This window comes from Lemur catta, chromosome 4 (assembly GCF_020740605.2).
Source record: "Lemur catta isolate mLemCat1 chromosome 4, mLemCat1.pri, whole genome shotgun sequence".
NCBI classification, from domain to species: domain Eukaryota; kingdom Metazoa; phylum Chordata; class Mammalia; order Primates; family Lemuridae; genus Lemur; species Lemur catta.
The window spans coordinates 71,887,096-71,899,990 of record NC_059131.1 but is presented as its reverse complement, the minus strand read 5'-3'; the positions used below and the strand labels follow the sequence as shown (position 1 = coordinate 71,899,990).

The 12,895-nt window shown below is 38.4% G+C and overlaps 1 protein-coding gene across 4 annotated transcripts in view; it reads left to right on the top strand.

Moving 5' to 3' along the window:
• The window catches only part of TMEM131 (transmembrane protein 131), a 206,890-nt gene that overhangs the window by 96,465 nt on the left and 97,530 nt on the right, over positions 1-12,895 (top strand). The window contains exon 1 of one of the 4 annotated variants that reach the window (XM_045550175.1): positions 845-858. The exons of the other annotated variants lie outside the window; for them this stretch is intronic. The gene's annotated coding sequence lies outside the window, so the exon portion shown is untranslated. Of the gene's footprint in view, positions 1-844; positions 859-12,895 lie in introns of those variants that run through there. 4 annotated transcript variants of the gene reach the window in all.

Sequence of the window (12,895 nt, the reverse complement as noted above, 5' to 3'; positions counted from 1 at the left end):
GCAAGTCCATCTGTTGTTTGGAGCCCCTTAGCTCAGAGCCAAAGCTTTCTTTGAAAGGGCTTCCAAGTAATTAAGGCAAGCCCCCCTAGAACCATCTCCTTTTTTTATGAACTTAAATCAACTGATTAGGGACTTTATTTCTGCAAAATCCTTCCTAGCAGCACTTAGATTGATGTTTGAACAACTGGGAGAAGGTATATGTATATTACCAAATAGCTGCTGCCTCCCTTCATCTTTCAGCTCTCAGGACAGAATATCACTTATAACTCACCCTTTTCAAGAAATATACTAGAAAAGGAATTCTGGGGACTGTAATTCAGTCCACAAAGCTACCATATAGATATCAACAAATAGGTTCCTAAATTTAGAACTTCTGAGTCTAGAAAATAGGAGGGGATACTATTGAATGAATTTGCTTAGCAATTTTAAAATTAAGGTTCTTTTTGAAACTTAAAAATGGTTTTAGGGTCAAAAAATGAAATTGTACATTTTCAGGGCAAAAAGTAAATTATTGTATTCAGGAGGTAACTGATTGCTAAATGAAATCAGATATTTAGGACATATCCTCTTTTAAAGTTATTGTATGTTTAGTTTTTTATTCTGAGAAACGTAAAACTTGTCAGTTGAATTTTTCCCTCCATTAACTGCATTTCTTTCTGCTTCCACAAATCTCTGCTCTTTCTTAAATGAATATTACTAAGTGAAGAAAAATCACATTAGAATACCACAGTACAGAATGGTCCCTCTTGCCTGTTACCTATTCAACATCTATCCCTCCTTTGTTTTTTTTTGTTGCTACAGCCCCAGTTTTTTCAGTTATGCAGCCTTTAGGAAAAGGGACATGTCTCTAGCTCAGGGGTAAGTCCTGATTGATCTAAGTCAGTTATAAAAATCTCATTCTTCTTGCCTGTGATCAATTCAGGGTGGATGTGGCCAAGTTCTACCCAGTAAGATGAGGGAAGGTCTACTGAGGTGTTTCTGTGGAAGAATTATTTTTTTCACTCTAGAAAGAGCCACAAGAAAAAAAAAACCACCCCTTTTCCATGCTGGATGTTGTTTGCATGTGATGCCTGGGATACGATGGCAACCATCCTGCAATCAGTGAGGGGTGCTAGTCTGAGGGCCAGTACCACACAGTCACCAAAGCCAGGGCAGTTTGAATAATGGAATGGAAAAATAGAAAGAACCTGTGACCTTGATAATATTGTTGAATGGATGAATTAACAAACCTGGAACTGCCCTACTTTAGGTCTTTTTGTTAGATGACACCTTTATCTCTTGGAGAGCACGTGGCGCTGCTGACCTCTTCCTCCCTTTCAGATTTGCCCCCTGCTCTATCCTTCTGAACCACTCTCTATGTTTTCCTCCTGTGTCTGAGGTTGTTTTTCTTAGTTTCTTTCTTTCTATTCCTCTGCCTCTCCTCTAATTGTGGCTGCTTTTCTTTCCTCACCCCATTTCAACCTGCTAGTCTACACTTTCTTACTGGGTGATCTCCTCCATGCCCTTGGCATATGGCTATGATTTCCCAATCTGTGTGGCCCCCCCCAATCGCTCACCTTGCATCTCCAGCACGACCTTAAACTCGGTGTGTCCTGCTCATACTTCCATATCTCCAGTCTCTGTGAATAGTACTATGCAGTCACCAAAGCCGGAATCCTGAGGCTTCCTGGATTCTTTTCTTTCCCTCAAAGCACTCCATCCCTTCCGCCAGCAAATCCATTGCTGGAAGAAATCCTATCAGTTTTTCATGTTTGCTCTTCTCTAATCCTCATTGCTTACCCTTCTGCTCTTAATTCAGACTCTCATCATATCTTATCTAGACTATTAACACATGTCTGTCATTTTCCAACATGTGATTCATACTGTCAACAGAGATCTTTTTAATATCAAAATCTGATCATGTCATTTTCCCCACTCCTCCCAAAAAATCCTTTAATGGTTTCTTACTGCCTTCAGGATAAATATGCTAAATTTCTACCTTTTACCTTCCTTATATGCTCACCATACCTGTGGAAAACTGTGTACCATTTCCTGAAATCACCAATCTTTCTAAGTTCTGAGCACGTTGTTCATCCTTTGAGAGTCTCCCCTCTAACAAGAATTTTTTGTGGAACATTTCATACATATTGAAATGTAGGAAGAATAGCTAATATACTCTTAACATAAACTCAGTAATTGTTAACATTTTTGCCCTATTTCTTTATATTTTTGTTTTTTGAATCATTTAAAAGTAGCAGACCTCATGTTATTTCATTCCTAATTCTTTAGCACGCATTTCTATATACAGTTGACCCTTGAACAACGCAGAAGTTAGGGGTGTGCAGCTGAAAATCTGCATATAACTTTTGACCTCCCAAAAACTAATAGCTACTAATAGCCCACTGTTGACCAGAAGCCTTACTAATAGCAAACAGTTGATGAACAGGTATTTTTTATGTAATACATATTACATACTGTATTCTTACAATAAAGTAAGCCAAAGAAGAAAAAATATTAAGAAAATCATAAGGAAGTGGAAGTGGATTGTTATAAGGGTCTTCATCCTCATCATCTTCGTGTTGAGTAGGCTGAGGAGAAAAAGGAGAGGTTGGTCTTGCTGTCTCAGAGGTGGCAGAGGTAGAAGAAAATCTGCACATAAGTGGACCCACACAGTAGTCAGATGTATAAAGACGTTCTACATAACTATAGTACCATTAGTGATACTGTAAGAAAATCAGCAGTAATTACAGAGTTCCTTTAATCCATCTGGTTTGGTCAGGGTGTAGTTATTTGGTTAGATAGAACCAAATTTCTGGATGATAGAAATCTAACTAAAACTAGTTGAGGCATAAAGAATATTTTGGAAGGGATACTAAGGACTGTAATGTATCTGTGGAAAGTGTAGCTGGCACCTGAGGACAACAGGATCCACTTTGTCTAACACCTCCAAGACTCTTCTGTCTCTTATTTTTGCTTCACTGTATATTGGTTATTCTCTCTCACTGCCAGTATCTTTTTCCTACAGTGATGGGCAGAAATCCACTGACTGCTCTTCAGACTTGCATTCTGTATCCTTCCTCCATCGGGAAGCATAGCTTCTTTTTCTTTAGTTTGAAAAATCTCAGCATAGATCGATGATCACCCTGGCCTTGGGTCAGGTGTCTGCTCCACCAGGCAGACAAGGAGGGCATCTGGCAGTGAACGTTTTCCTGCTACCATCCCTATGTTTATCTGGTTTTCATCCAGACAAAGAGAAATTGTACTCTCTCAACTGGCAGCTGCTCCAGTTGAAGTCCATAACAACCTCCTTGGCGTAGAGTATAGCTCTCCTATGTAAAGCGAGCCTTCCCCAGTCTGTCTAGTGGAGGTAGAAACTACCTTCTCTTTGCTTCTATGGTGTTATGTTAACCCCACAGAGGTGAGATGGATCCCCACCCAAAATTTGGTTCAGATACCAAGACTGATGGTGTCACATATGTACATATACCAAGAGAGTATGAAAAGTTTATTATACTCACATAATGAAGCTTCCAGGGAAACCATGGCAGGATCTCAAGCAAGTCTTTAAAAATGGCTTGAGAGAGCAGAGAATGGAGACTAGCTTGGTTTTATTGTTGTTAGACAGTAAGGCTGGGCTGAACTTGCATGGTTTGAACTTCTCGGTAGCTTCAAGAGAGTGTGCAGGTTTTCTTACCAGCTTGACAAGTTGTGGGGCTTATAGTAAAGGGGTGTCAATGAGGCTTGAAAACTGTCAGCAATCACATATCAAAAATGGCATTAGATTCTGTATTACTCATGGCATCTTGTAAAGAGTTTCATGTCCTTTAGCAAGGATGCAACTAGAATTTTCCTTGCATTTTTCTAGACCCCTGTACTGACTCCTCTTGCTACCTGATCATCCCTACTGCCCTCTAGAATTTATTTCACAGTAAACTGATCAAATTAACTTTCTTCAAAAATAGATCTGTCTTTGTTTTCATCCTTTTTGTTTAAATTTATTGTTTAATACTAGTTTAACTCCCTCTCCTCCCTCCCCTCCCATCTCTTCCCCCTTTTGCTCCCCCTCTTCTCTGTAACAATCCATTGAAACAATCTAGGCACCACCCTCTCCCCTCCCCTCAGTTTTTATGCCAGTGCTTTGAAATGTTTTTCTGTTTCCATAACAACTCCTTTTCCTTTTTTTTCTTTTCTTTTTTTTTTTTTTTTTTTTTTTTGAGACAGAGTCTCACTCTGTTCCCCGGGCTAGAGTGTCGTGGTGTCAGCTTAGCTCATAGCAACCTCAAACTCCTGGGCTCAAGCGATCCTTCTGCCTCAGCCTCCTGAGTAGCTGGGACTACAGGCATGTGCCACCATGCCCAGCTAAGCTTTTCTACATATTTTTAGTTGTCTGGTTAATTTCTTTCTATTTTTTAGTAGAGACAGGGTCTCACTCTTGCTCAGGCTGGTCTCAAACTCCTGACGTCAAGCGATCCTCCCACCTCGGCCTCCCAGAGTGCTAGGATTACAGGCATGAGCCACCGCGCCCAGCCAACAACTCCTTTTTCAATCATTTATTGCAGACTGTAAAAGTCTGGGTAGAAATTTGGTTTACTGAATTCTTTGGTTTATGTGATTATTAAGTGCAGAAAGTCTTGGTTTCAAATCTGAAGTTTAAAATGGCTTTTAAAATGGTACTTAATGGCTTTTAAAAAATGGACAGTGAATAGAATGTCACTAAAAATGGAAGTCTTTATGTCAAAATAAATTCAGTCTATGAAAGGCACTTTTCCCTAGTGACTTTCCAGTATCCAAGAAAATCAAATAGGCCCTTTTTTCTAAAGAGATGCTTGGTGCCTCTTAACTTTTCAGTTTCTACCTGTTGAATCTTTCCATAAAAGATTTTTCACCAAGACCCCAGCTCAGCCTTTAATCTAAAATGTGTTTGAGGGGATAGAATTTTGTGGTAATTGAGTGGTACAAAGTACAGCATATTGATTTGGCCCAACTTCCTGCCAAAAGCTGTGCTTAACAGAGTGCTGTGTCATTGTCATTCATAAGGTTTGTCTAAGGGCAGTTGGCTAAGCCATTTCTTCAGCTGTTTCCTGGCAGTGTAGTGTCATCTTTCTGTGGTATAGGAAACTTGCCATTGACCACAGAATTGCAGCTTGCTTTCCAAGCTAGCCTCTAATTCATAGCTGCTACTGCTTAATTCTTTTGAGCCTCAGACTATTCTAAAATATGGACAGTCAGTAGTTCTGCTGCAGCAGCACAGAGAACAGCTGTATGCTTGCTTCAGCTTGGTTTATCTATAAATACTTCACACTGTCCCCTTTGGCCCTGCTTGTCTCTTTGGACAGCTGATAATGGAAACAAACAGGACCAGCACTGGCAGGCATTTGGAAATCTTTGTTTTATTTTTAAATTTTACCTGTCCAGCCAAGTAGTCATGCTGCTTGTGATAGGCAGAATTCTAAGATAGTCCACAAAATTTTTGGCCTCTAATGTACCTACATACCAGTTATTCAGTCAAACACTAATCTAGGTGTTGCTGTAAAGGATTTTGAAACTGTAATTGAGACCCCAAATCAATTGACGTTTAAGATAGAGAAATCATCTGGGGGGCCTCACCTACTCCATGAGCCTTTTAAATCTGGCTTTAGCAATCAGAAACAGAAATGTCAGAGATTTGAAGCAAGGGGGATATTTGATGGAAGGGGGTTTCTTTGTGTTGGTTTTGGAAATGGAGGGGCCATATGGCAAGAGACTAAGAGTAACCTGAAATTTGCCAACAACCTGAATGAATTTAGAAGAAGACTTTGAGTTCCAGATCAGAACACAGCCTGCTGATGCCTTGATTTCTGCCTTGTGAGATCCTGAGCAAATAAGCCAGCCACTCTTACAGAATTGTGGGATAATGAATGGGTGTCACTTTAAGCCTGTAAATTTGTGATACCTTGTTATATATAGCACAGAAAATTAATGCACTGTGTATTTACAAACAGGCGTGTACTTGGCACAGTTCACAGTCTGTCTGCTCACAGTACCAAGGGAACAGGGGAGGGGGGAGGGGCAGGGCAAGTATTCATAGGTCTGTGAGGTGTTCTGTCCAAGGAGTGCTCCCTCTGCTTCCTGTGGTATGGACTGCCCACAGCTAGAGCAGCCTGCTCTGTGTGAGCACGCATGACGCACAATGAGAACAGCCTGCTGACACCCTTCCTGACACATTCTCTCCCTATTACTCCAAACTCCTTTGAACAACTTAAGTAGATGATCCTTCTTCTCTGAGCAAGGGTTCATTTCTAAGTGATGTGGCCCATGCCTTTCCTCTTTGATCCCTAGAAGAAAGGGCAAGGCCAGCCTCAGCAGCATTGCAGGTCAAGCATTCTGATCCACTCCCTGCTTCCATACTCCTAGAACCTCTACATTTGTCTCCTTACCCTACAGTCCTCTCCTGCAGCAGGCCATCTTCAGCCCTGTCTTCTTGAAGGATACCCCAAATTACCTGTCCCTCTTATACCATTGTATTATTACATAATAGGTATAATATTACATTATTATACCTTATACCATTCTCTGTCTTAGCTGACATTGATTGCACTAAAGTCACATAATGAAAGACATTAAGAACAAATGCATAGGGAAGTGAAAGACTGGTTGTCAGTTAGTGTGCAGTCTGTTTGAATTGTAAAAGTGTGTGTGTTTGTGGTTTTTTTTTTTAAGAACACACATAATCAGGAACTTTCAAGATGTAAGAAAGATGTCTTATTTCTGTGTACTCCTGTTCCATTAATAGCTATATGTCTATAATAGACATAAAAGATGAAGCTTGAGGAAGAAGTCTTTTATCTTGTATACTGTATTTATACAGCTTCTCCCTAGAGTATCATGGCTATAGTTTGAGGCCCCAACTGGGTCTGTACCGAGTTCCCTAATTGTTTCATCATCCTGTGATCCCACCTGGAATTGATGAGCCTGTTGGTTAAAGGGTCTAGCTCCAGAGAACGAGGAATTCAGCAGTTTGAGCAGTTTTAAGGGCACTCAGCTTCCTGCTCTCTACCCCCAAATGTGTTCTTACAGAGGGATACACCTCTGTCACTGCCTCAGGGCCCAAGCCCTGATTCCACCTTTTTTGTTTTTGTTTTTCTGATGGCTAGACTGTTAGGCCAGGGAATGACTGTGGACCTCGTGATGACTGGGCTATAAGCCATGGAATGATTTTAGACCAGGTTTTTGCATCCCTGGGTAAAGCAGAGAAACTCTTCTATGGGATCCTACCTCTCCAGGGCAGTCTGTGGACACAGCTTCCCTAGTGAGTGCTAAAGCAGCCCGGTGGTCTGTTCTCCGCTGAGAAACTTGAGGGAAGTTTCTTTTCTCTGCATCTTCCCTGCTTCTGGCAAGAGGTGGTAGCACTGCAGTGGTAAGCTCTTAAAAAGAAAATATGACTTGGTTTAGGCCTTAGAGATATGAGAATACATCTAACCTCAACAGTAACAAAACTTCACGTCAGTATTATGAAAAAATTCTCAAGTAGTATGTACAATAAAGCAGTACAAATTGTTACCAAAACCTAAAAAAAAGTGCTAAATGTTTACAAAAGACACTGAAGAGTTCTTGTTTACATAATTTGTGGCCCTTGTTACATGTGTTTTGGGTAATATGGAAAGAAGATATTGTTATTCTGTTCCAGAAAAGACAGAAAATGTTGAAAGTAGTCCAAGATTCAACTACAGATGAAGCTACAAAAGAAATGAAGAAAGTAGTAGCAAATTGGATTTTGGCTTTGGTGATACACAATGTAAACATCAAGTGAAATACTATGTCTATATTAGGAGTCAGGTTGAATACATGAAATTCTGACCAACTTTTGACTTTGAGGGTTTTTCTTCAAAAAAGACTATAAAGTCCTATGAGGAAGTTAGACAAGCCTGTAAGGAAATAGACTAAGATTTCTACTTGGACAATTAACTGTACTTTGAGTTTATTTATCATAATGGTTATCTAATTATAACATTTCCATCCTGAGTTCTCTAGTATTCTATTTTTAGATAGCACTTGTTAGCATACTTTTCAAGTTGAATTATTGAGGGATCATGTCACAATGCATGGGGCTCAATATCTGACTAAATAGGATTAAGCATTAATGGTTATATAAGAATCAACTGTAAAAATAAAGTAGCATTATTCTAGTGCTGGCCTCAAATATACGTCCTCAGCAAACTCCTTTCAATGCAATGATCTCAAGTAACTCACATGGCAAAGCCATCTTTACTGGTTACTCTAAAGCAAAAAAACAAAACAAAGGCTGTGAATGCTTTATGCCATTTTTCTATGATGTACAGTAGTGTTATTTTTCCAGAGTGTTTTCATTTCTTTACTATAAAATTATTTTTACCTCTTATCTTTTTTTATGAAATATAATATACACATAGCAAAGTGCATTAAAATGTATATGTAGTTTTACATCTACCAGTCAGCTCAGGAAATAGAATGCTTGCCAGCACCCAGACACCCCTGGGTACCCCTCCTTGAACCCAGTCTCATTGTTCTCCCCAGGATTAACCACTGTCTGATTTTTTTGTAATCATTTCTAGATCTTCTTTGCAATCATACTACCTATGTATGTACCTCTAAATAGTATGTTAGCTTTGCCAGTTTTCGAACTTACTTTCCCAGTTTATTTTTAAATACTACAAACCTATGAAAAGTTGCAGGAATATTACAGTATTCTTATATACCTTGTTAATCTTATAACCTTGTATACCAATGTATATTTTGTGTACCTCTATAACTTTATTATATGTTAACAGTCTGCTACATTTGCTATATATATATGCTAGATATTCTTCTGTATTTTTAATTTATATAGTATTTTAACAAATGTAAATGATATTGTGATATAGCTCATTCTGTTTCATAACTTTTGAAAGGTCTGTGTGTGTTAGATTCTTATTCTAACCACAGCAGAATATCCACTATTTTGCCCATTAACTCTTCCTTTGGTGACTGCACATATTGCCTAAAACACTGTATTCCCACAGCCAGCCCTGCAGTGAAATCCTGGTACAGGTTCACATATGGACTGTTGTGAAAATTTCTTTGGAATATAAGGCCAGGAGTGGAGTCCTCAGGTCATAGAGTGTGAGTACATGTAACATGTCTAGGTAGTGCCTGATTGCTCTTGGGAATGGCTGTACCACTCTATCCTCCCAAGAGCAGTACATGAGCATTCTTATATTTCCATATTCCCTATATTTGCACCAACACTTGACATTTGCCAGCTTTCTAATTTTACTGGCTAAATAGGGATACTGTAATACCTCGTGGTTATTCTGTATTTCTCTGATTCCTAATAAGTTCAAGTTGTCTAACTCTTTATGTGCTTCTTGGCCTTTTGGGTTTCCTTTCCTGTAAGCTACCTGTTCATATCCTTTGACCATTTTTCTTTTGGGGTTCTTATTAATATTAGTTTGTTAGAGGTTTTTTTTATGGTCTTAGAAGTAACCTTATAGTCTAAAAAGATATTTACACGTCGCAAAGTTCTTTTCCCAGATTGTCTCCTGTCAACTTTTCTCACTCTATACTTCGTTGAACAGAAATTCTTAATGTTCCCCCAACTTTTGAAAACTTTAATAATACAAAAAAGTTGGAAGAGTAATATGGTGAACACCTACATCATATTCACCAAAAATGAATTCACCAAGAGTTAACCCTTTACTACATTTGCCTTCTTGCTCTTTCTATGCATGTACACGCACGCATACATGTGCATGCACAATGTGGATACTTATTAGCTCATTAATTTTCAGGCTTGCTTCTTTTCAAATATATCCATTTAAATTTATGAATTTTCCTTTAAGCACAACTAGAACTGCACTGCACAAATTCTAATAAGTTTATTTTTTTCATTTTAATTTGGTCCCAGGTATTTCTTAATTTTTATTCAGATTTTATCTTTGATCCTTGGGTTGTTTAGACAGGCGTTGATTTACGTACGTGTTTATGGGGAATCTAGTTCTCTGTTATTGATTTCTAGTTTAATTGAACAAGGACTAAAATTCTACATATGAAAGAGTTATGAATAAAGAAGAGATAGAGCAAATAGAAAATAACTACCAAGATGATAGACTTTAACCATATCAACAATTGCATTAAATATAAATAATCTAAACACACCAATTAAGAGACCAAGATTGTCAGATTGATTAAAAAAGCAAGACACAACTAACAAGAAACCCACTTTTATGTATAAAGACATAGGTTAAAAGTGAACAGGTAGATGGAAAAGATACACCTTGTAAACACTAATCAAAAGAAAGTTGAAAGGGCTATATTAATTTGGACAAAGTAAACTTCAAAACAAATAATATTACTATGAATAAAGGAGGATATTACATAATTTTATACAGGGGCAAATTCACCAAAAAGACCTAACTCTAAATATGCTTGCATCTAACAACAGAGCTTCAAAATACTTGAACCAAATATGCCCTCAGGGGGAGGGACTTTAAGAATGGACTAAGGAGCTCAATGGACCCTCTCCACAAACAGCAGTTTACATGTGAGAATTATAAAAGCAATTATTTAAAGTCCCAGGAAATTGTTCATTTAAGAAAATGTTTTAAATCTTGGCAAGAACAGCAAGAGTCTCTGGCATTTGGACTAACAACCTATTTTATTACTCTCTCCCTCAACGCCCTAACTCCCGGCTCTATGTTATAGAAGCTCTATCCTGGATACCCAAGAAGACAGAAGCTCTCTCTAACCCCAGTTCTCAGTCTAAGGCCACAATTTCACTCTGGGAAGGGCAGGCTGTTAGCATTCCTCATCATTCACTGTCTCATGTTATAGAAGTTCTATTTCAGGCACATGTCAGAAAGAACTGGGTCTCTCTTTACCCAGCTATTCCACACCCTAGGACAGATGCAGTACCCTAGATCCAGCGTGTCAAGACTACTGGAGACCCTATCTCCCCTGCCCCACTCACTCATAGGGTATAGGTTCCACACCAGGAAGAGCAAGGTGAGAAGACCGGGACTACCACACCTTCCCTAGTGCCCACTTGTATAGCAGGGCATCACTATGGGAAAAGCAGATCGGCAAAAATAGACTTTGAAACAAAAATGTTACTAGAGATTAAGATGGACATTTTATAATGACAAAAGGGTCAATCCAGCAGGGAGATATAACAGTTATATACAATAACAACAGAGACCCAAAATATATGAAGCAAACTGACAAAACTGAAGAGAAAAATAGTGCAATAGTAATAATTGCAGTCTTCAGTACCCTCATTTTCAATAACGGATAGACCGTCTAGGCAGAAAATTAAAAAAGGAAACAAGACTTGGAAACAGTGTAAACCAACTAGACTTGTAGACATCTTTAGAACACTCTGCTCAACAGAATACTTACTCTGTTCAAGCACACATAGAATGTCTCCAGGGTAGACCATATGCTAGACCGTAATTCAAGCCCCAATAAATTTAAATGGATTTAAACAATACAGGTTGAGCATTCTTCATCTGCAAATCCAAAATCCGAAATGCTCCAAAATCCAAAACTTTTGAGTGCCAACATGATGCCCAAAGATTTTCAGATGAGAGATGCTAATTTGGTAAGTATAATACAGATATTCCAAAATCCCAATAAAAATCTGAAATTGAAAACACTTCTGGGTCCCAAGCATTTTAGATAAGAGATGTTCAACCTGTACAAAGCATATTCTCTGATGACTTCATTCTGTAATGAAACAAATGGGGAATAAAAAAAAATCTTGGAATATTAAACATACTCCTTAATAATCAATGAATCAAAAAAGAAATCAAAAGGGAAATTAGAAAATGCTTTGAGATGAATGGAAATGAAAACATATTAATATCCAAACTTACAAGATACAGCAAAAGCATTGCTGAGAAGGAAACTTAAAGCTGTAAATGTCTTAATTTGCATACACACCAAAAAAAGATCTCAAATCAGAAACCTAATCTCCCTTAAAAAACTGGAAGAATAATGAACTAAACTGCAGCAAGCAAGAAAAAGAAAAAAAATAATAAAGACTAGGGAGAAAATAAATACAGAATAGAAAAAAAAACAATAGAGAAAGTCAGCAAAACCATAAGTTGGCTTTTTGAAAAGATCAAATTGACAAACCTTCAGCTAAACTGACCAGAAATAAGATAAGACTCAAATTCCTAAAATCAGGAATCTTGGAGGTACCATTACTATCAACCTTATACAAGTAAAAAGAATTTTAAGGGAATACTATGAACAGCCATCTGCCAACAAATTCATTAACTTAGTTAAAGTGGACAAATTCCTGGAAAGGCACAAAATATCAAAACTGAGTTAAGGGCCGGGCGCGGTGGCTCACGCCTGTAATCCTAGCTCTGGGAGGCCGAGGCGGGTGGATCGCTCGAGGTCAGGAGTTCGAGACCAGCCTGAGCAAGAGTGAGACCCCGTCTCTACCAAAAAAAATAGAAAGAAATTATCTGGCCAACTAAAAATATATATACAAAAAAAATTAGCCGGGCATGGTGGCTCATGCCTGTAGTCCCAGCTACTCGGGAGGCTGAGGCAGGAGGATCGCTTAAGCCCAGGAGTCTGAGGTTGCTGTGAGCTAGGCTGATGCCACGGCACTCACTCTAGCCCGGGCAACAAAGTGAGACTCTGTCTCAAAAAAAAAAAAAAAAAACTGAGTTAAGGAGAAATAGAAAATCTGAATAGACTGATTAAAAAGTAAATAATTTGAATTAATCATTTAAAAACCTTCCCAGAAAGCAAGACCTGGCTCACATAGCTTTACTGGTAGATTTTACGAAATACTAAAAGAAGAATTAATACCAATTATTCATAAACTCTTCCAAACAGTAGAACACTTCCTAACTCAGTCTTTGGGCCTGTGTTACCCTTCTGACAAAACCAGACAAAGACACTACAA